Genomic DNA, 24,406 nt, shown 5'->3' on the forward strand with positions numbered 1-24,406 from the left:
AAAAAATAGAACTACCCTATGATACATCAAATCCACTTTGGGGTACTTATTGGGGAAAAAAAACTAATCCAAAAAGATACACACACCTTCCATGTTCACTGCAGCATTATTTACAATATTCAAGACACGGAAACAACGTGTTTATCAATAGATAAATGAGTAAAGCAAAGGTGATACACTCATGTGCGTGCGTGCGCGCACACACACACACACACAATGAAACATTACACAGTTAACAAAAAGAAGGAAGTCCTGCCATTTGTAGTAACATGGACGGACCCCAAGGGTATTAATCTAAGTGAAATAAGGCAGAGAAAGAAAATATCATATGATCTCACTTATAGGTAAAAACATAAAAAATGCAGTGTGTCTGGGTGGTTCTGTCAGTTAAGTGTCAGACTATTGGTTTCAGCTGAGGTCATGATCCCATGGTTTGTGAGATCAAGCCCCGTGTTGGGCTTTACAATGGCAACACAGAGCCTGCTTGGGATTCTCTGTCTCCCTCTCTCTAACTAACTAACTAACCAACTAACTAACTAAACTAACTAACTAAACAAACAAACATTTAAAAAATATATAAAAAATGAAACTCAGAGAATAGATTGGTGGTTGCCAGGGGGGTGGGGGGTGGGATTGGAAGTGGGTGAAATAGAGAAGGAGCTCAAAGTTACAAACTTCCAGTCATAAAATATGTAAGTTATGGGGATCTAATGTACAGCATGGTGGCTATGGTTAATAACACCGTATTGTATGTCTGAAAGTTGCTAAGTGAACAGATTTTAAATGTTCTCATCAAGAGAAAAAGAATATTTTTAACTATGTATGGTAATGGGTGTTAAATAGACTTACTGTGGTGACTATTTCACAATATATATATATTGGATCATTGTGTCATATACCTGAAACTAATGTTATATGTCAATATCTCAATCTTTAAAAAAAAAAAGCATAGAAGGAAAAAATAGGCTCTAATAGTTCATCTCTAACATTCCTTCAAGTACTGTTATCTATTATTTCCTTTAAATTTAGTGTATTTTTTTTCAGAATTTAGGTCTTGTAATCTCACTCTGTTTTCATACAGATGATACAATCCTGTGTGGATCTTCATTGCAGGAAACGTAAGATGTTTTTATTCATACTTAAACTTATTTTAATTGCATCCTTTAAAAAAAATATCTTATTTTAGACAAAGGTTTGTCATTCTCTGAAGTATAAATAGGACAGTGACAAAATACTTAGTCTCTTCCTTTACACTGCATGTATTCTAATAAGGAAACTAAAAATATAAATAATTACAATAAAATGGAGGTTATGACACAGTGTAATGGAAGCATATAGGATTCATGTCAAGCCCAAATTTGGGGATTAGGGATCAGGAAGAGCTTTCTGGAGAAGATTAAATCTAATTTGAGTTTTAAAGAGAAGGAGATAGCTAGTTAAGGGAAAAGTCAGAAAGGTATTCTAGGCAAGAGAACAGATGTGGAAAAGAATCAATTATTCAGATAGAGAAGAGCTTTATAGCAGTGGTGATCAAGGATTTTTTAAATTATAGCTTACTTGAATGGAGTCCAAGACCTACAGCCCTCTGAAGACAACTATTTAAAAAATTAAAGAGACATAAATAAATTTAAGTGATCTTCTGATATTAATATGTATGAATTAATCTCATCAAGATTAAAATATCATTATTTATTTAATTATATGTTTAAATAATAACCTATACATTTTATATTAACCCTGTAAATCATTACACTTACTTTGGTAACGTAATGCCCTTTAGATTTTTTTAATTTTTTTTTTTTTTGCATAGGTAATATATGCACATAAAAAAACAATATGCAATAGAAATTATTTCACTCTGTGTCTCCCAGATCCCTACAGAGGCTACAAATACTGATAATTTTCTTTGTGTCTTTCCAAACATATCTATAAACACAGATTTCGACACACTATACAATTGAACTTTTCTTTCTGAGACTCAAGAATATATATTGGAGAGTTGTCCAGACTATTCAGTGCATTAATTTAATATTTCTAATTTTTTATTTTTAACTAATTTTAGACTTGCAGAAAAGTTGCAAAATATTCAAATTTCCCTGTATCTCTTATTATGCTTTCCATAATGTTAACATCTAATATACCATAGCATAATTATCAAAAACAGGAAATAAACACTGTTACAATATTATCACTTAAACCACACACCTTATTCTAATTTCAGCAAATTTTCCACTATTGTAATTTTTCTGTTCCACAATGCTCTCCAGAGTCCCACATTGCATTTTGTTATAACTCCCTGGTCTTCTAGCCTGTACAAGTTCCTCAGTCTTCCCTTGCCTTTTATGACCCTGATATTCGAGAACTACTAATCAATTATTTTATAGAATTTCCCTCAATATGGCTTTGTCTAATTTTTTCATAATTTGTATGAGATTATGCATTTTTGGCATGAATGCCACAAAAATGACTTTTTAAGGTTGCTTAGAGAAGTGCTTGATTCCAGGGCTGGGACAATGAAAATACAAGGTTAACCTGGAATATCTTGTGATGTAAGAAAATAAGAAAATGCTCAAAAAATGGGGACTTTTGAAAGAACAGAAGAGCCAACAAGACTTATGACCTCTGACCAAATGGTCCTAATGACCAAAGCTGGATCAAATTGAGCAACAAAATAATAATGGTATTGGATTTTATAGAATAAATTAAATATTCATGGGTTTGTAGTGATATACATAATTGAGTAAATAGAGGAAGGAATAGCTTTAAAAATAAAATCCTACTTAGTGAATTAGAATAGAGAAATGGAGAATCAACTTTAATCAAGCACCACAATAATTATTGCAGCCAAGACCCACCAATAGATACTCAAATTAGTAGGCAAAATTTTAAGGAGAAACAAGATTAGTCTAGTCTCAGGGTATCTTCCATTAAAGACTATTAAGTATAAAAGAAAAAAGTAACTTTGTGGTAAAGAAATTTGATATATCCTAACTTAATCATATGATCAAGGTATCCATCATTTGTAGTAAGATATGTGAGCAATTTGGTGGATGCACGGATAAGGACACAAAATCATAATTTTTAATAGGTAACTTTTTAAATAGATAACATTTATGAGATTTAAAATTTTTTAAATATTTATTTTTTTAAATGTAAAACTATACAATGTGAGTCTCTGTACTCAAAGGCCCAATATGTGCATGATTTCTAACACCTGTAAGTATGTCTAGAATAAATTTCCAGAAGTAAAATCATTTGATCAAAATGTATATGTAGTCTGTTATGTTAACATTTTAACCAAATTGCCCTCCATAAAGGTTGTGCCAATTTACCTTCAACAGAATGGATATGCTATAGTTTCAACAACAGGATGTGTTACTGAATATTTAAAATTTTACAAATTTTATGGGTGATACATGATGTTTCAGTATAGTTTTAATTCAGATATCTCTTAAAGAAGTACAACTGGCTCAACATCATGCATTATCTGAGTAGGTGTTTTTCATAGTGTCTATTTTGTCATTGGAGTGATTGGTTTTCCTTTTCCTTTTTTTTTTCAAATTTCTGCAAACAGTTTATATATTAGAAATAACAATCCTTTATCTGTAATATGACTTGCAAATAATTTTATTTTTACCACATAGAAAACTATTTAAATAGGACATATTATTAAATAACACATACATTGTAGTGAATTAGCTTTCCAACTACTTCTACTCTCACAGTTAGAACTAGTGTAAGTTACTTTGTGTCTTAAAAGTACTAATAAACAGCAAATACTTTAAAGATGAACTGTTTCCATTTCTTCTAAAATAGGATCTTTAGACTTTAGGCATGTTATTTACAAGAAAGTTTTGCTTTATATTTATCAAAGAGCTATACAAATCAGGACTTCATCAAATAAAGTTTCACAGTATTTTAGATCTAGCATATTATTTTAAAGACCTAGCATTTTTAAAAATTGGGTGTAAAATGATTAGGGATTTTGCAGAAAATACTCTTTCTTAACAATCATAAAACCTGAGTTTATTTGACTCAGTGTCAGGTTATCCTAGGATGCCTAATATATCAGTCAAATGAGGAATCATTGATAAGCTGCAGAAACTTGAATCCTAATTTATTACAGTAATTTTGGTACAATGCCACCTAAGAATGATCCCCATAACCATATCTTCCAAGCCTGTAAGGAATGGGTTAGTCTCTAAACCCAACATCTCTACCATTAGGATTCTTAGTTCAAACATTGGTTGTCTTTGACTCTTTCTTCAGTTTTCCCTTTGTTACTAAAAGGAGTAAGAAACATATATTGATTAATTTCTATGGTGCTCTAAAGCAATGGTCTCCAAACTTTTTTGATTTTATGCCCACATCAGCAAAACGTTTTGAGCTTGCATCTCCACTATGCTTTATAAAATCATAAATTATATATGTTCTGCCAATCTAGTTATCAAATATTTATAAAAGATATTTTTTTCAGTTTTTGATAAATAGTCAGAAGTTCTAGTGTTTCCTTTGTCATTCCTAATGAATCCTCTTCCCTATACTCTAGAGAATCAGCATCATACTGTGGGGAGGGTTGTAATTGAGAACGTGGAAAACAGATGCATCCATAAAAATCTGGCCTGTAACGGTAGGAAACATACAATTTATTTGGAACTCATGAACAGAACAAGAAAATAGCAGCTGATAAAAAGTAAAAGATAAAATTGTTTCTTAAGAATGACAATAATTGGAGATTTAAATTCAAGGAGTTTAGAAAAGTGTTCATGCATGAGGTGAGAGTTGAATTGAGGCTTGAAAGAGGAGAGTAAGGGAAGATATACATTAAACAGATGTTACTGAATGAAAAGTTTCTGAGTGTATCATTGTACCATGCACATTAGAGTAACATGGATTAAGTTAAGAAATGGGAATGGGGTAGCACATCCATGGGGCCTGCCTAGAGAGACAAAAGGATAAAAGACCACCCACTCTGATTCTTTACAGCACCTACAGATGGTGCTAAATACTTTTACACAAAGTTCTAAAGAGTGGGCTGCTGGGAAAAAACAAGGAGTTGGCTGCTTAGTCTTTAATGTGCATTACAATCACCTCAACATCTTGTTATACTGTAGGTTCTAAAAGAGCATGAGGTGAGGTAGGAGATTCAGCAGGTCTGAGAAGCTCACGGGTGATGACAATACTGCTGATTGTGGGTCACATTTTGAAGAGCAAGTACATAGAGGTCAGATTCCCCACAGGCTTTATTTTGTGACTTTTATTCTGATATAATTTCAAGGTTACAGAAGAATTTCAAGAATGAACAAGGAACTGCCATATATCCTTCACTCGAATTTATTATTATTGTAGCACCTTTCACTTTATCATTATCCAGATAAGTTCATGGATAAAAAGAAACAGAAATATGGTTATTTGGGAGCTATCTGGGAGTAGATTGAAGGTATTGCACCTATTTATATCAAAATACTACAGTATGTGCTTTGTAAAACAAGGGCACTCTCTTATATAGCCATGGAACAATTATCAAAATCCGAACACTTAACAATGCTACAATTCAATTCATAGTCCATATTCAAATTTGATCAATTATCATAATATATTCAAAGCTATGTTTTTCCACCGCAGGATCCAATCTGGGATCACACCTTGCAAATGTCATATCTCATTAGTGTCCTTCAATCTGTAACCATTCTCTGGCCTTCCCTTCTGTGTGTGTGTGTGTGTGTGTGTGTGTGTGTGTGTGTGCGTGTGTTTACCTTGATATTTAAAAAAATGTATTTTTTTGTAGAATTTCTCTCAAATTAGGTCTGATGTTTCCTCATGGGTAGAGTTTTGACAAGACTATCACAGATATGATTCTGGGTGATTCTCACTACATCATATCAGTAGACAGATGATATTGTTTGTCCCAATATTGGTAATGTTAACTTTGGTCCTTTGGTTGAAATGGTTTCTGCCAAGTTTTTCAACTATAGAGTTCATAATTGCCTCAATATGGTAAATTGGTAACTTGTGGGGAAAATTTGAGACTATATAAATTTTTTCTTTCTCATCAAACTTTTACTTACTAGTTTAAGAATCTATTGATAATATTCTAATTACGTAATCCCTTCTACATTTATTGGTTGGTATTATAAAGAAGATCCCCTTCTCTTCCAATTATATATTCATTTATCAGTAGGGCTCGGGGATTTTTATTTTTTCAATAGATTATAATCCATTATATCATTTTTATTTTTTGAAACACAATATAACATTTTGATATTATGAGAGAAGATAATAAATCATTGTGAGATAGTATTAACACATGTTTTAATATCTGATGGTATATATACTTCTTGCCCTACTTTCCTTAATGTTTTTGGAATTACATTAAATTTACTTATTAATTTGTTGGTAATTGACATCTTTATAATACTACTTGTTTCTTCATAAAGACAATATGGCACTCAATTTGTCCAAGACATTTTTCTAACATTATTAAGTACATTACATTCCATAAGGGCATGTCTGTTTTAACATACTTCTTTTTTTTAATTTTTCTAATGTTTATTTATTTTTTTAATATAATTTAATGTCAAATTGGCTATCATTTTTATCTTAATAAGTTGCTCCAACCTTGGCCAATGAGAAGTCTTCCAAATTAATTCACAGGTCTTTTTTTCCTAACAATTATTTTAAATACCTTTAAACCTACAGAAAAGTTGTGAAGGGAGTAAGAGTTTCCATAACCCACATTCACTTTGCCCTATTATTGATACATTTATCAAAATTTAACAATTTTTTTAATTAAATTACATACTTTGTTAGTTTTCACCCAATGTTGTTTTTTTCTATTCCAGCACACCATCCAGGATGGTGTCACATTTATCTGAGTTTTTTTCTCATGATTAGTCTGGGGTTATGGGTTTTTAGGAGGATGACCATGGAAGTCAAAATGACATTCCTATCACATCAAGTATGCATGCTATCAGTATGACATCACTGTTGATGGTAATTTTGATCACCTAGTAGAGGTAGTGTTTGTTAGGTTTCTCTGCTGTAAAGTTATTGTTTGTTTTCCCTTTTCCATACTTTACTCTTTGGGAGAAAGTTTCTATGGTTAACGCACACTTAAGGAACGTGGAGTTATGCTCTATTCCCTTGAGGATAAAGTATTTGAAACCATTCAGCACAGATTTGTCTATTTTCTCCATTTATTCCATAATTTTTATACCAGTATGTACCTATGGATATTTTATATTTTGAGTTATAACCCATTACTGCTATAGTTTGTTCAAAGTATTCCAGCTTTGGCCATTGGGAGCCCTTTCAGTTAGCTCTTAAGTTCCTTTAACACACCTTCATCATTGTTTGGATTTCTTTTGAGTGTTTCCCTGCTGTCTGGCATTACAATATTCTCCAGGTTCATCTTCTATAGTCCATGCCCCAATTTTAAGACCTGTTATTTCTCAAAGAAGCCTTGTTTCCTTTTTTTTTTTTTAATGGTATTAGAAACCAAGGAATTGCTGTTAGATATGTTCATTGCTACAAGTGTTCCATTGCTTCCAAGCCTGCTCAGCTGACAAAGCAACAAAATATTTACATGTAAACAACCTGGGCATACACACGTATGTACACATCAGACAAATCCCAACTATAGACATTCTACAAAATCTGACTAGTACTCTTCACCATTTTCAAGATTGTCAAAAACAAAAGAGAAAGTCTAAGAAACTGTCACAGTTATATGGATTAATGTGGAGGGCTCCCCTTGCTGGTTTATAACCCTCCCCCTGCAATCCTGAGAAAACTGTCTCTCACCATACACAACCCATTTATTTAGTTGTTCAATTTTAGTATGCACATATAGTGGTTTAAATTTGTTAACTCTACCCCCCCCCCATGGGGAACAGCTTTAGCAACTTGATGACAGTGCTTATTACATCCCCTTTTCTTGCAGATTTACATTCTCTATTCATTTCTCACTTAAGTGAATGCTTTTCTTCCCCATCTCCTCAGAGAAGTTGGTTCGTACATTTGTAATGCAGTTAGATCCTCCCCCCCCCCCCCCAGATTCCATTAGATCCTGGGATTCTTCAACATTCTAAATAATTTAACTTATATTTTAATTTTTTAATGTTTCCTAAATCTTTCTTATCGCCTTCCTTCATCTTGTTTTGGGTTTGCTCTTCTTTTTCTAGTTTGCTAAGGTGAGAGTTTATGGTGTTATGGTCAATCTTTTTAAAATTCTAATATATTCATTTCATGCTATAACTTTCCCTCTAAACACTGCTTTCACTGCATCAGATTTTGATAAGTAATATTTTCACGCTTAAAAATATTTTTTAAGTTTCTCTCTTTTTTACTTTTTAATGTTTATTTTTGATTGAGAGAGTGTGAGCTGGGGAGGGGCAGAGAGAGAGGGAGACACAGAATCCAAAGTGGGATCCCATGACATCACGACCTGAGCCGAAGTTGGAGGCTTAACCAACTGAGTCACCCAGGTGACCATGAAGTTTCTCTTGATACCTCTTGGACCTATGTGTTATTCACAAGCGTGTGGTTTAATCTCCAAATATTTTGGAATGTTTCGGGTATCTTTCTGTTAGCTTCTAGTTTAATTCCATTGTGATTAGAAAATATACTTTATATGATTTCTATTATTTTAAATTTGTGAAGGTGTGTTTTCTCGTTCAGAATGTGAACTTGATGAATGCTTCATGTGGGCTTGAGAAGAACGTATACTCTGTTCTTGTTAGAGTATAAATATCAAACAGAGCTTGTTGATTGTTAGTGTTGTTTAGGTCCCATATATCCTTACTGATTTTCTTCCTTTTTCATCTATCAAACACTAATTTCCCAGCTATTTTGATGGATAGGATTTGTTTCTCTTTTCAGTTCTTGCTTCCTGTATTTTGATGCTCTGTTGTTAGGTGCACACACATTTAGGATTGTCTTGTCTTTTTAGAGAATTGACCCCTTAATTATTTTGTCATCTCCCTCTTTATTCCTGATACTCCTCTTTGCTCTGAATCCTGATTTGTCTAAAATTGATATCGTTACTCCAGCTTTTATATTCCAGCTTTCTTTTGAGTGGTGTTAACATAGTATATCTTAACCCTCTCGTGTTTAACCTCTTTGGGTTTCTTTGTATTTAGAAAAGATTTCTTGTAGACAACATATAGTTAGGTCTTGTTTTTTAATCCACTCTCACAAACTTTAATTAGTATATTTATACTATCCATAGTTAAAGTGTTTATAGGTGTAGTTGGGTTAATATCTACCACATTTGTAACTGCTTTCCATTCATTGAATTTAGTTCCCCGCCTACCCTATTCCTGCCTTTCCTGGATGTAAACATTTTACTTTCTCTGTTAGCATGTATCACACAGTTTTTTAAAAAAATTAATGGTCACCCCATAATTTATATTTTAAACTAATCTAAATTCACATTCAAATAATGCTATAGTATTTCACATGTACTATAGGTACCTTAAAATTGAGTGTTTCTAATTCCTCTCTCCTACCCCTTGTAATACTGTTTTCATTTAAACTATTTATATGCTATTATCACCTAATACATTGTTATTGTTACTATTTTAAATGGTAAATTTTCAGATTAAGAAAGTTTTTAATAAAAGGTTTTATTTTACCTTCATGTATTCTTCCTCAAATAGTCTTTCTTTGTGTTGATCCAAGTTCCTGTCTATATTTTTTTCTTCTGTCTGAAGAACTTTAAACATTTCTTATTGAGTACAACTACTGGAGATGAATTCCCTCAAGGTTTTTTTGGTTTTGGTTTTGTTTTCTGAGAAAGTCTTTTTATCTCTTTCACCTTTGATGGGAAATTTTGCTTTCACCTTTAAAGGATGATATATTGTTTTAGGTTGATAAGGTTTTTCTTTCAACATTTTAAATTTGTTTCAACACATTTTTACTCCATTCTTTTTGTACTTACATAGTTTCTGACAAAAAGTTCACTGTAATTTTTAAATTTTTTTTAATGTTTATTTATTTTTGATAGAGAGAGAAACAGGCAGAGCATGAGAGAGGGAGGGGCAGAGAGAGGGAGAAATAGAACTTGAAGCATGCTCCAGGCTCCAAGATGTCAGCACATAGCCCAACAAGGGGCTTGAACTCACAAACCGTGAGATCATAACCTGAGCCAAAGTCAGACACTTGACTGAGCTATCAAGGTGCCCCCACCGTAATTTTTACACTGTTCTATAGATAAGGTTATTTTTCTCCTCTGGCTTCCTTCAATATTTCCTGTTTGTCTTTGGATTTCTGTAGTTTGATTATGACATGCCTAAGTGTGCTTGTAATTTTTTTATTTTGGCTTTGGTAATTATCCCAGTTGGTGTTTCAGAGCTTCTTGGATCTGTCATTTTGTTGTTGTTGTTAATTTTTCAGTGATTATCATATCAACTTTTTCTTCTGCTCTGTTCTTTCTGCTCCCTTCAATATTCTATATGTTAAACATCAATATTGCTCTCCAGTTTGTGAACTTTCCCTTTTTTTCTTCTTCCCTTATTGCCTTTCAGTTTTGCAGGTTTCTATTGACCTATCTTCTTGATCGCTTATTCTTTCTTCAGCCATGTCAAGCCTACTGATCTGTCAATCAAAGGCATTCTTCACTTGACGCACTTTATTTTTCTAGCATTTTTTTTGGATTCTTACAGTTTTCATCTTTTTGCCTACATTGCCCATCTATTTTGTACATTGTCTACTTTATCCATTAAAGCCTTTAACTTATTAACCATAGTGAAGTTCCCAGTCTGATCATTCCAACCTCTGTGTCATACCTGAATCTGGTTTTGATGATGACTGCTTTGTCATCTCAAAGTGTGGTGGGGTTTTTTGTTTTTGTTTTTGTCTTTTGGCATGCTCTGTAATTTTTTAATTCAAGCATGTTGTATTGGGTAATAATTACAGAGGCAAATAGTCCTTTAGTTTTGAAGGTATATAATAATCTTCCTAGGAGTTGACTTGTGTTTAATGTTTGCTGTATCTACTAGTTGTACTTCAATTCTTGCAGTGTCCTTGTTTTTGTCTCCCCTCTTGACTTTGGCCTTCCGTATTCTTTTCAACAAAAGAACGTGTTTTGCAGCTCTAACAACTATAATCTCCTGTTATTCTGGAGGCTTTTTGGTGTTTTGGTAAAGTATTAAAGAGGGAAGACATTCCATAATATTCCAATTAAAGTTTAGTGTCCTAGTGGGCCTGTGTCTTGGGATGTAAAGTTTGTAACTATTTCTGCAGTGGTATTACTTTTCTGCCTGAACAGCACTACACTAGTTCCCTAGTGTCAGTATGATCCTTTCCCCCCGTCCTCTGTTGATTATGTCTTGCTTTTTCTCTTTACCATGGTGAGACAAGAAGGCTGGAGGGCACAGGAGTAGGGGAAATTCTTTCACTCCAGCTGGGGCAAAGGTTTTAGAATTGCACTCTGGCAAAGTCCTGCTCCATGGACATGGTTATGAAGAAGGCTCTGACATATTTCTAATGTTTACTCTTCCCCTTTCCTTGTCAGAGCCAGAGAGGCTCTTTCTCTGATGCTATGAGAAGTTTGCAGGTTCTGTCAAGGGAACACCAGAAAGATATGTGATCCTCAGGAGTTTCTTACTCTCATTTTAGTGCATACTCAGCCTCTATCACTTTGTCAAAACTGCCATTTAAGTGTTCCTATTTTTGGTTAAGTGTACCTATTTATGGTTCTAGTGGCTTCTGTTCCAAATAAACAGATTTCAATTACGATAACTTTCTGATGTACCAGTCTCTCTAGGTTTCAGGGTAGTGGTTTGATCTGTGACCTCAATTCTCTGATGGGTTCAAGGAAGCTCACTGATTTTCACTTTGTCTGCCTTTTCCTTACTGTAAAGACGAGAGTGATAACCTTCAAGATCTTTACATGTCAGAGCTGAAACTGCTCCTATATCTTCCTCACAGGTCCACATAATTTGTTTTTAGTATTTCCTTACTTTCTGGCACTAGGCTCATCTTGCATTTACTCTGACACTGACAAAGTCACCATTTGGAAGTAACCATTCTTCCAGAAGCACTGGTTCCTTTTAATGGAGAAGAGTATCATGAAATCAAGATCTGAATGCTGTTTGTTCATTACTTTAAGTGTGTCTTTGATTCTAGGACTTCATAGCTGATAGAACACAGAAATGTGTGTGTGTGTGTGTGTGTGTGTGTGTGTGTGTGTGTTATAAATATGCACCTGTATATTTATCTACATTTCTATCTCTATATTTACATATATATTTACATATATACAGTATACACACACACACACTCTGTAAGGCTCCTTTTTTATTTTTTCCCCGTGCATGTTTTTAACTCTTTAATAGTGAGAAAGCTGGTTCCCATTATTCCCAAAATATGTATTTGCCAAGGCTTAGAATAAACAGAAAGTAGTTTCAGAACTGATTACCATACCACTGTGAAAAGCAAAATATCTATAGCAGCATTTATCACTTATGTACAGTAAAATGTACAAATCTTAAGTGTATGATTTAATGTTTTAACAAATATTTGCACCCCCATAATCCACACCCCTCTAATTCCCATTACCCCAGAAATTTCCCTAAAACCCTACCCAATCAATTCTGCATCTGCCCCAGAAGAGACCATAACCTGATATTTTTACAAGTCAAATTAGTGTTGTCTCTTCCAGAACTGTATATAAAGGAAATCATTCAGTTTTTAGTCTTTGCTTCTTTTATTCCACAGATCATCTGTAAGATTCATTTAAGTTGTTAAATGGGGTTGCTAGGATAAAGTGAAAGCTCAGTTTTATAAAAGTGACAATCTTTTTTCAAAGTGTTGTACCATTTTACATTCCCACCAGTGATGTACGAGTATTCCAGTCGCACCATATTCTAGCCAATATTTGGTGTTATCAGTCATTTTTATGTTAGCCATTCTAACATCCCATTGCACTTTTAATTTGCACTTTTCCTGATAATTATGTCGAACATCTTTTCATGTGTTTATTGGCCATGTGTCTGTTCAAGATTTTTACTCATTTTTAAAATGGGCTATTCATCTTCTCATTTCTGTACTTGGTAGGAATTATGTAGTCTTTCTACAAGTACTTTGTCAAATATGTTTACAAATATTTTCCTTCACTATGTGGCTTACTTATTAATTTCTCTAATAATATCCTCTGATAAACAGTTTTAACTAAGTCTAAATTTTAATGCTTTCCTTTTATGATTAGTACTTTCTGTATTCTTTTGAAGAAAACTTTGACCACCTCAAGTTATGACATTCTCCTACACTTTCTTCTAGAAGTTTGAACTTTCTTTAGCTCCATGTTCAATCTAAATATTTATGCATAATGTGAGGAAATGATCAATAATTTTTGTATACATCTATTCAGTTGTTCAAGAACCATTTGTTGAACCAGGTTTTAATTTACCATTCAATTCCTTTGGTACCTTGGTAAAGAAATTAACTAACCATTAAAGCGTGGGTCTATTTATGGGCTCTATCCTGTTATTTTGAATGATTTATTTATTCTTATGCCAATAAAAAGTCTTAATTATGTCTTCATTACTATAGCTTTATAGTACACATTGAGTCAGGTAATTTAAAGCCTCCAGCTCTTGCTTTTCAAAAGTATTTCCATTGCTCTAGTTCCTTTGCCTTGCCATATGTTTTAGAATCTATTTGTAAAATATTTTTTAAGCCTCATAAGATTATTGTTGGGATGTGATTAAATGGATAGCTGAACTAGAATAAAATTGACAACTTAAGCGTTCTGATTCTTCCAATATATCAACATGATATATGATCCCACTTACTTAGGTCTTCTTTAATTTCTACTAACAATGTTTCCTAGTCTTCAATGTAGAAATCTTGCACATATTAATCATTAAGTAGTTCATAATCAGAATGCTAATATAAATTGCATTTCAATTTCCCATAATTAACTGCAAGGATATAGAAAATTGAGTGGTAATGAAATTGTACCCTGAAAGATTGTTAAACTCACTTAATAAGTTTGAGTGGTTGTTTTGCAGTCTCCTTAGAACAATCTTTACAACTTTCCTTTTTCTTGCATTTTTCCACTAGCTAGGAATGCCAGTACATAGTTGTATAAAGCAGAGTGAATATCCTTATATTATTCCTAATCTTAGGAGAAAAACATTCAATACTTTACCATTAAGCATGCTATTGGCTGAAGTTTTTACATAGATGTCCTTTATTAGACTGAAGACATTCCCTTCTACATCTAGTTTTTTGTTTTTGTTTTTTTTTTTTAATATCAAAAAATGGGTAGGGGTGCCTGGGTGGCTCAGTTGGTTAAGCATCTGACTCTTGATTTCCACTCAGGTCCTGATCTCATAGTTCCTGGGACTCAGCTCCACACCCAGCTCTATGCTCTCTCCCTTTCTGCCCCTCCCCACTCACACATACTCTCTCTTTTCCTCAAAATAAACTTTTTTTTAAAAAAATGGACATTAAGTTTTGTTAGGGGCTTTATCTGCATAATCAGAAAAAATATTTTTGTCTCTTTTGTTAATATGGCAAATGATGTAGAAAACGCCATCCTGGGATAAATGCCACTTGGTCATGATATATCATTCATTTATATATTACTGAATTCTGTTTGCCTCCACTTTCCTAAAGATTATTTTCTATCTATGTTCATGAGGAATATTGGTTGATACTATTTTTCCTTGTAACATCTTTGTCGGTTTGGGAATGAGGACTATCTTGACCTTACAAAATAAATTGGGAAATGTTCCCTTTTTCCTTATTTTCTGAGTTTGTAAGTTTGGCATTATTCCTTCCTTAAATATTTGATAAGTGCCACCAATAATACACATGAGACTGAAGTTTTCTTTATAACAAGAATTTTGGTAATGAATTTAATTATAGATATGAAGCTATTCAGATTTTCTACTTCTTTTTTAATGTTGGTAGGTTGCGTTCTTTCAGTGAATTTTTTCTTTGCACCTGAATTATTTAATGTATTCCCATGAAGTTATTCATAATATTCCCTTATCTTTTAAATGTCTGCAGGATCTACAGTTGCATCCTCTCTTTTCCTAATCCTGGAAATTGTCCCTTCCTTCTCCCTTTTTACACTGATTTACACTCTTAATTTTATTTTTCCTTCCTAATTTCTAATTACATTATTTTTTAAAATTTTTTATTTAAATTCCAGTTAACAGTATAATATTAATTTCAGGTTTACAATATAGTGATTCAACACTTCTATAACCTACTTGGTGCTCATCACAAGTGCACTCCTCTTAATCTCCATCACCTATTTTACCCATTCTCCCACCTACCTACCCCCTGGTAACCATCAATTTGTTCTCTATAGTTAAGAGTCTGTGTCTTGGTCTGCCTCCCTTTTTGTTCCCTTTGCTTATTTGCTTTGTTTCTTAAATTCCACATATGAGTGAAATCATATGGTATTTGTCTTTCTCTGACTTATTTTGCTTATCATAATACTCTCTAGCTCCATCCATGTCATTGCAAATAGCAAGATTTCATTCTTTTTTATGGTTAATATTCCACTGTATATATGTATGTGTGTATATTTTTGTATATTTGTATGCACGTGTGTATATATATACCTACACACCCACCCATCCACCCCCCCCCCCACACACACACACACACTCCACATCTTCTTTATTCATTCATCAGTTGATGGGCACTTGGGCTGTTTCCATAATTTGGTTATTGTAGATAATGCTGCTATAAACATTGGGATGCATGTATCCCTTTGAATTAGTGTTTTTGTATTCTTTGAGAAGATACCTAGCAGTAATATTGTTGGATATTGCTTTTTGAGGAACATCCATACTGTTTTCCACTGGATGCACCAGTTTGCATTCCCACCAACAGTGCATGATGGTTCCCCTTTCTCTACATCCTCACCAGCACCTGTTGTTCTTGTGTCATTATCATTGATTTTAGCCATTCTGACAGGTGTGAGGTGATATCTCATTGTGGTTTTATTTGTATTTCCCTGAATGGTGAGTGATATTGAGCATCTTTTCATGTGTCTGTTGGCCATCTGGATGTCTTCTTTGGAGAAATATCTGTTCATGTCTTCTGCCCATTTTTAATTGGATTATTCATATTTTGGGTGTTGAGTTTGATAAGTTCTTTATAGAATTTGGGTACTAACCCTTTACCAGATGTGTCCTTTGCAAATATCTTCTCCCATTCCGAAGGTTGCCTTTTAGTTTTGTTGATTGTTTACTTAGCTGTCTCAATGCAATCACTGATAGATTATAACCATTTCTTCTTTCAAGATAAAACATTTAGAATTATCAACTTTCCTCTAAGCACTGCTTTAGTTGTATCCCATAAATTTTGACATATTTTCATATTTTACTCAATCCAAATGTTGGCTAACTTCCTTTTGTGATTTCTTCTTTAATTCATACATTCTTTAGAAGTTTGTTGCTTAATTTCAAAATAATTGGGGCTTTCTAGTATTTTATTATTGATTTCTAACATTTTTAGAGTCAGAAACACATTCTGTTAGAAATTCTGTAAGATTTCAATCTTTTTAAATTTATTGAGATACATGTTATGGTCCAGCACGTACTCTGTTTTGGTGACTATTCCATGTACAAAAGCATGTGTATTTTGTGGTTGTTGGGTATGGTGATACATAAATATCAAATAGTCGAGCTGTTGAATAGCATTGTTCCAATATTCTCTATCCTTAAGATTTTTTTTTTCTACTTACTCTGGCACTCACTAAAAGTTTGAAAAACCATGAAATTGCATCACTTAGATTTTCTGCTGCAGGAAACATAATTGGCTGTTGGCCCTAGGACTGCATGTCTGGGCCACCACAACATTCACACAAGACCATGATGTTGGCTGTTTCCCACAGGCTGTTCTCAGCCCCATGAGTTGAGAGTAGTAAGGGAGGACACGGGAGTTCTGGCACACGGGAGTTCAAAAAACAACTTGGCTGGCACAAAAACAGACACATAGACCAATGGAATAGAATAGAAACCCCAGAACTAGACCCACAAACATATGGCCAACTCATCTTTGACAAAGCAGGAAAGAACATCCAATGGAAAAAAGACAGTCTCTTTAACAAATGGTGCTGGGAGAACTGGACAGCAATATGCAGAAGGCTGAAACTAGACCACTTTATCACACCATTCACAAAAATAAACTCAAAATGGATAAAGGACCTGAATGTGAGACAGGAAACCATCAAAACCCTAGAGGAGAAAGCAGGAAAAGACCTCTCTGACCTCAGCCGTAGCAATCTCTTACTCGACACATCCCCAAAGGCAAGGGAATTAAAAGCAAAAATGAATTACTGGGACCTTATGAAGATAAAAAGCTTCTGCACAGCAAAGGAAACAACCAACAAAACTAAAAGGCAACCAACGGAATGGGAAAAGACATTTGCAAATGACATATCGGACAAAGGGCTAGTATCCAAAATCTATAAAGAGCTCACCAAACTCTACACCCAAAAAACAAATAACCCAGTGAAGAAATGGGCAGAAAACATGAATAGACACTTCTCTAAAGAAGACATCCGGATGGCCAACAGGCACATGAAAAGATGCTCAACGTCGCTCCTTATCAAGGAAATACAAATCAAAACCACACTCAGATATCACCTCACGCCAGTCAGAGTGGCCAAAATGAACAAATCAGGAGACTATAGATGCTGGAGAGGATGTGGAGAAATGGGAACCCTCTTGCACTGTTGGTGGGAATGCAAACTGGTGCAGCCACTCTGGAAAACAGTGTGGAGGTTCCTCAGAAAATTAAAAATAGACCTACCCTATGACCCAGCAATAGCACTGCTAGGAATTTACCCAAGGGATACAGGAGTACTGATGCATAGGGGCACTTGTACCCCAATGTTTATAGCAGCACTCTCAACAATAGCCAAATTATGGAAAGAGCCTAAATGTCCATCAACTGATGAATGGATAAAGAAATTGTGGTTTATATACACAATGGAATACTACAGGGCAATGAGAAAGAACGAAATATGGCCCTTTGTAGCAACGTGGATGGAACTGGAAAGTGTGATGCTAAGTGAAACAAGCCATACAGAGAAAGACAGATACCATATGTTTTCACTCTTATGTGGATCCTGAGAAACTTAACAGAAACCCATGGGGGAGGGGAAGGGAAAAAAAAAAAAAAAGAGGTTAGAGTGGGAGAGAGCCAAAGCATAAGAGACTGTTAAAAACTGAGAACAAACTGAGGGTTGATGGGGGGTGGGAGGGAGGGGAGGGTGCGTGATGGGTATTGAGGAGGGCACCTTTTGGGATGAGCACTGGGTGTTGTATGGAAACCAATTTGACAATAAATTTCATATATTGAAAAAAAAAAAAAACCAACTTGGCTCAAGAGCTCTCCATTCACTCGGCTAAAACTTTCTTGTTTTGCATTCTAATACTCTTCCACCCAATCCTCTTTCCTTCCCCTTCTCTTTTTAGGAGCAATGGACTTCCATCCCCTCTTCTTAAATACCCTCCTTATTTTGCTTTCTCTCCCAAAAAATTTCTTATATGACATTCCATCTTGAAGCTTTCTCCAAATGCAAACTAATGGAGAGACAAATCAAAATGTCTAACAATAATGGCAAATTTTTCTTCCCACCTTTGTTTTGTCATCTGTGCTTTGTGTATTCTGCATCTCTGTTATTAGGCAAATACATATTTATGTTATCCTGGAATTAAGAGAATATTTTACATTTACCTACCTATTTCCATTTCCTGTGTTCTTTGTTCTGTCTTATAAAGCTGAGTTTCCATCTAGTGTGATTTCTCTAATAGGTAAGGATAAATGAAATTAAAGAGATCAACAACAACAACAATAACAATACCTTCTTTAATATTTCTCATAGGACAGGTCTGCTAGTGATGAATTCCCCCAGTTGTCATTTATTCTGAAAATGTTTTTATTTCACCTTCATGTGTTAAGCATTTTTCTGGGTACAGATTTTACAGCGACTCTTTTTATTTTCCCTTAGTGTTTTAAACATGGTTCTCCATTGTCTTTAAGTTTCACTGATATTGATGAGAAGTCACCCATCATTTATATCACTAGTCCCTGTATGAAAGGTGTCATTTTTCTCTGGTTGCTTTCAAGATTTTTTTATCGTTAGATTTGAGCAATTTGTCTATGTGAGATTTTGATTTTTAGATAATTTAGAGCTTGCTGCAATTTCTGAATTACAGATTATATTTTTCTCCAAATTTGCTAAGTTTTCAGTCATTATTTCTTCAAATATTATTTCTGCCTCCATTTTCTCTCTCCCTACTTCTTTCTCCTCATTGTCTAGGACTCCACTGCACATATATTAGAATATTTCCTATTGTCCCATAGGAACAATTGAGATTCTATTCATTATTTTTAATAGTTTTTATTCTGAGTTCCTCATATTGGATAATTTCTTTTGATCTAAGTTCAGCGAACGTTTCTACTATTTCCAATATGCTCATAAGGCTTCCACTGAAGTTGATTTCAGTTATTAAACTTTTCAGTTTAAGAATTTCCATTTGGTTCTTATTTATAATTTTCACTTATGGGCTGAGATTTCCCATTTTTTCATTAATTTCAATATCTTTCAAAGTCTTAAACATATTTTAATAGCTTCATTAAAACCTTTGCTAATTTTATCATTTGTGTCATCTTGGGGTTGATTTCAATATGAACTGCTCTACCTCGTTGCTACAAGTTACATTTTTGCTGTGTCTTACCATGTCTAATAAATTTTTTAGTGTTCTAGACATAGTGGATATTACATTGTAGAGTCTCTGGATTCTGTTACCTTTCTCTGAAGAGTATTTACTTCTATTCTAGCAAGTATTTCACTTGAATGGATTCAAATTCAAAACATGCCTACAGTGTGATGAGCAGGCTGAAATCTCTACTTAATTACTTCAGGCTTCAATCTATTCTTTCTCATCAGTCTCCTTACAACCCCCTTACCCCACCTATTCTTGTGCAGTTCAAGGTTAGGCAAGAATCGAGGCTATTTGCAGATTTGGGGCTTTCCCTTATTTTGCTTTTTTCTGAGATTTCCTTTTTTGTTAACCTACCCTGGCAGCTGACTTCATCTTCTGACTGCTCAAACCATTAACACTGTGGTTTATTACTTAGGTTCTAGCTTTTCCAAGCCTCACAGACCAGAGAGTCCTCTCAAGCCAAAAACTATATAAATTCACTTGTCACCCAATGCAGCATCCTATTTTCAAGAGTTGACTCTCCTCCAGTTTCAGCCTTCAAATGTTTGTTGTTGTGAATTGGCCCCAGAGTTTATAATTATTATCTGTAAAGAGGGCTTGTCCAATACAAGCTACTCTGCTACTACCAAGAGCTGATTTTCCCTAGTACATTTTGAAACATATTATGTATGCCGAATTCAGTAGGTACCAAGTAAGCCAGAGCATACTCCAAAAGCCCAGTTTTGGTAATACTACAATAATATTAGTATACATGCATGTGTATTATTTTTAAATGTATTTAATTTAGGATACATAGTGTAGTGCATTGGCTAAAAATAAAAACTGTCAAGATAATTACCCTAGATTAAAATCTAGGCCCTACCAACACAGTGAATGTACTTACTCTATGACTTTGAGCTGTTAAAATTTTCTAATTTTTTTTTATTTATAAAATGCTTATAACAACCTACTTATGACCTATCTGTAGAGGGTATTCTGCTCTCAGAGCTGATATTCCATAGAAACTGGTAAGGTGCTACTAATTATTTACAACCAGTGCCCATTCTAATTTGTCAGTGTCTGTGCAGTAACAGTTGTTAAATATTTTTAAATTTACACTTTCCACATCCACTGCCAAATCCCTTCTCTTCTGCCAGCATCCATTTCTTACATCTAAGAGAAGTAAGCAGAAGTTGACTGTGGGTTTCTGGGGAAACTTTGCTTCCTGATGAAAGCAACAAACATGACAGGTCTTCGCCCTTCCATCTTAATCCTGTGTTAAATACAGGCATAACATTCAGAGCTACTGTAGCTATTTTAAATCCATGAGAGAAAGAGCAAGAGAATTTCCGGGATACTAGTCCTAAAACCCATGTGATCTCAAATCAATGCTAACAGCATTTTCTCTAGACTTGTTAAATATTCCCCTATATACGTTAGTATTCGTTAGATATTCAACTACTTGCAGGTGAATGCATTCCTACCTGATCCACTACTACTTCGTGTGGTTGTTTCGAAAATCATTATGATAGCATATGTAAAATGCCTAAGTAAGAGTGTTAACAACATAATGAGCAATCAGTAAGCTCTAATTTTTTATTTACTTATTTATGATCTAACTTCCTTCCAAAGTTATTTGAGATAGTTTATGCAAACATATATAATCCAACAGGAAAAAAATAGAGTTAGGAAAAAAAAATAAGAAGCAAAATAGAGTAACTAAAGTTACAACACAATACACATTCTTAAAGATACATATAATTGTTATACCTAGTTCCCGAATTTGATTTGAGTTTCCTAGCAGAGGAAGGGAAAAGAGGAAAAAAGTCCCTCTGTATTAAGAACCAAAATAAAGTTTTTTTCTTCAACATCAAGTAATAACACATTGTTAAGAGAGGAATTAGAACTTGGAGATTAAATTTCCAAGATATAACCTGAGCTTTAGAATTATTTCCCACTGATTTGGATTAATGGGTTTTAATAAAGTTCCCAGATTTCACTTAACTCTATCATCCCACACCTAGTAGAAAAGGAAAGAATTCACTGTGATAAAAATGAGTTTTCTCACAAGGAAAAAAGGCACCTGCTCCAAGTTGATAACCAAAAAAAAAATCATTATTTCCTTAAATATTTATATTGGCATCCTGAAAAAAAAATCAGCCTGGGAATTTTTGAAAGACTCTACCACGCTCAACTACTTTAATTTTTAAGTGTATCTATAACTTTTAATACCTTTTCACTAACCAAGAAAATTCCAGTTATGTAACAAATACTCACTTTTTAATAAATATACAAACATTGAAGCAATCTTGAGGAGGGGGATGGGGGAATTCTCAAGAGAAGCAATAACATTTTCCCTGTTGGATTGATTGATTGATTGATTGATTGATTGTGAAGGTACAATATCAAGGAGCTGTAAGTACATCTGGAAACAAAGTCTGCTTTAGGAAAATAGTAGCCTCTTTTCTTGAAAGAATTCAGACCTCTCAAAAGCAAGGGAGTATCTGAATTTTCTGACACCTTCCAAAAGAAAATTTCTACGTTTCTTTTAGAAATTTTGGAGCATTTCTTGTACTCAAGCCGTGCAAGGCAGAAAGACCTAGTTTGTGATTACTCATTAATCCAAGGTAAATTTGCGCAAGAAAACATCAGCCTTCACATATTTTAGTGGAGGGAGAGAGAAGAGAGAAGAATTATCAAAGCCAAAGCAATGGAAAAGGGAGGAAGTTTTATCTTTGGTCCTAGAGTTTTCTTCTCAAGATCAGTGAGTAGTAAAGGCCCCAAGGTGAGCTTGTAAAATAGCTGCATGCCCTTTCCACAGTCTAGAGCAGATGCCTATGGCTCTGCTCCCCAGATACCTTGAAAAAAGGTACCATCCTAATAATAAGCAAAGATACAGCAGAGCTTCAAATTATGGTTTTCTATTAAGTTTTCAGAATTGTGGGGTTTTTTTTTTTTAAATCACCAGGTATAGGGGGTCATTCTGGTACAGAGAGCTCTATCTGAATAAATAAATGAAACAGATACCTAGTTCTTCTTTTTCAAGGTTGCTTCAGTGCTTAATGATAAATTCTGTGACTAGAGTAAAAAATCCTTACAGGTCTTAACAAATAATTTGGAAACCATCTCCTCTCACTTATCCTAATTCATGAGATCAGGATTCTGAGAGCAGAGACCATTTGGTTTTCCGGAAGCCGTGCTGTGAGAACAAGAAATGGCCGTGTTTAGTTATCATGACCTCCTGCAGGGGAGATAGGCAACCTTGAACTCTGGTGTCAGCTGCTTCAGATGCATTTTGCTCAGTTTTATGAATGGATGCACTAACTAAAAAGCATCCTAATCTGCTAATTATTTGTAAACCATCTTACAGCCACTCTTTTCTCAATTTAGGTTTTGAGGCAATTCTGCAGTCACTGAAATTCTGTAGTTCACCCTGTAGTTACATATTTTTTTTCACCTTCAAAGAATACAAGGAGTGTTTCAGCCTACATTTTAAATATGAAGAAGCAAATGTGTGAAGGGAGGAAATAAAAATACACTGAGGGTTTTTTTGGAGCATACTTTCAAAGCATGCATATCTTAACAAGAAGTAAGCAAGCTCCAGGAGAATACAGCCCTTGCCTATCCTATTTATCAATATAGCCCCAATACTTCTATCAGTGCCTGACATATAGTAGGCACCCAGTGAACATTCCTTGAATAAATATATACTTCTGTTAAGAGATGCATTATTATGCATCTAAACCATTTTCTCTTTCATGTTAACCATGACCTTTTTAAAAATAGAGAAATTAATATGTCTGCTGCAACAGCCAAAAGAAGCTCAAAATTCCTCCCAGCTTCTAACTACTCATCAAAGATATGGGTATCACCTGTCAGGGGACTGTCAGGCCCAAGCTGGAGTCACTGCTGTCCTCTTCATCAGCTGACAACATGTATGCCTCATACCTCCCTCTGAATTTGAGGAAGGGAAATTTTGGTTTTTCAGTAAATATGGAATTAGAGTGCAAGAGCTAAAGAACAATCCCATCAAAGAATTTTATCACCAGCTCTGCTTAAATGTGCCAATGTGAGCTTTGAAGACAGATTTTTCCAAGAATAATAGAGGTGACTTCATTTGTTTTCATTACCGATGCATTAAAGGGTACTGGTAATCTTTGAAAGTAAAAAAAATCTGCACATTTTTAGAGAGGATACTTAAGACGTACCTGCATGTAGGAATAAATATGTTCCTTGCTGACACTGAAGCTTTGGGCTGCAAGAAAGTGTTTCAGGCACCCCTCAAGCTCTAACAAGTAAGTGGAAAGTGATCCCAGCCCCTATGAACTCAGATCAGCAGTCCCTGCTGATTTTGCCTGGCTAAGTCTGACTTCACCTTCACAGCTCAAAGTATCTCACCTTCCAAAAGACATGCCCCTCCCTATGGAAACATGTGAGGGCATCGCTTGGAAATTCCACTTCGGTTAAGCTTTGTGGGGCCAGAGCTCTATCAGGTGTGCCATGCTTCCCTTCTCTCAGCCCGGGCAGCAGCACTCAGCCAGTTAACCACCTTCTAAGTATCCCGGTAATGCATTCCCACCACATCACTCCTCGGCTCTCCTGAATCCGATTTCTGAAAATGTCTCTACACGGAGACATTCACTCCCCTGCTCAACAGAAAGGGCTGCTGTCAGGGCCAAGGACAGTAAAAAATGAGCTTACAAATGTGGGGCAGGACATAC

The sequence above is a fragment of the Panthera onca genome, chromosome B1 (assembly GCF_046562875.1).
Source record: "Panthera onca isolate mPanOnc1 chromosome B1, mPanOnc1 haplotype 2, whole genome shotgun sequence".
Classification (NCBI taxonomy): Eukaryota; Metazoa; Chordata; class Mammalia; order Carnivora; family Felidae; genus Panthera; species Panthera onca.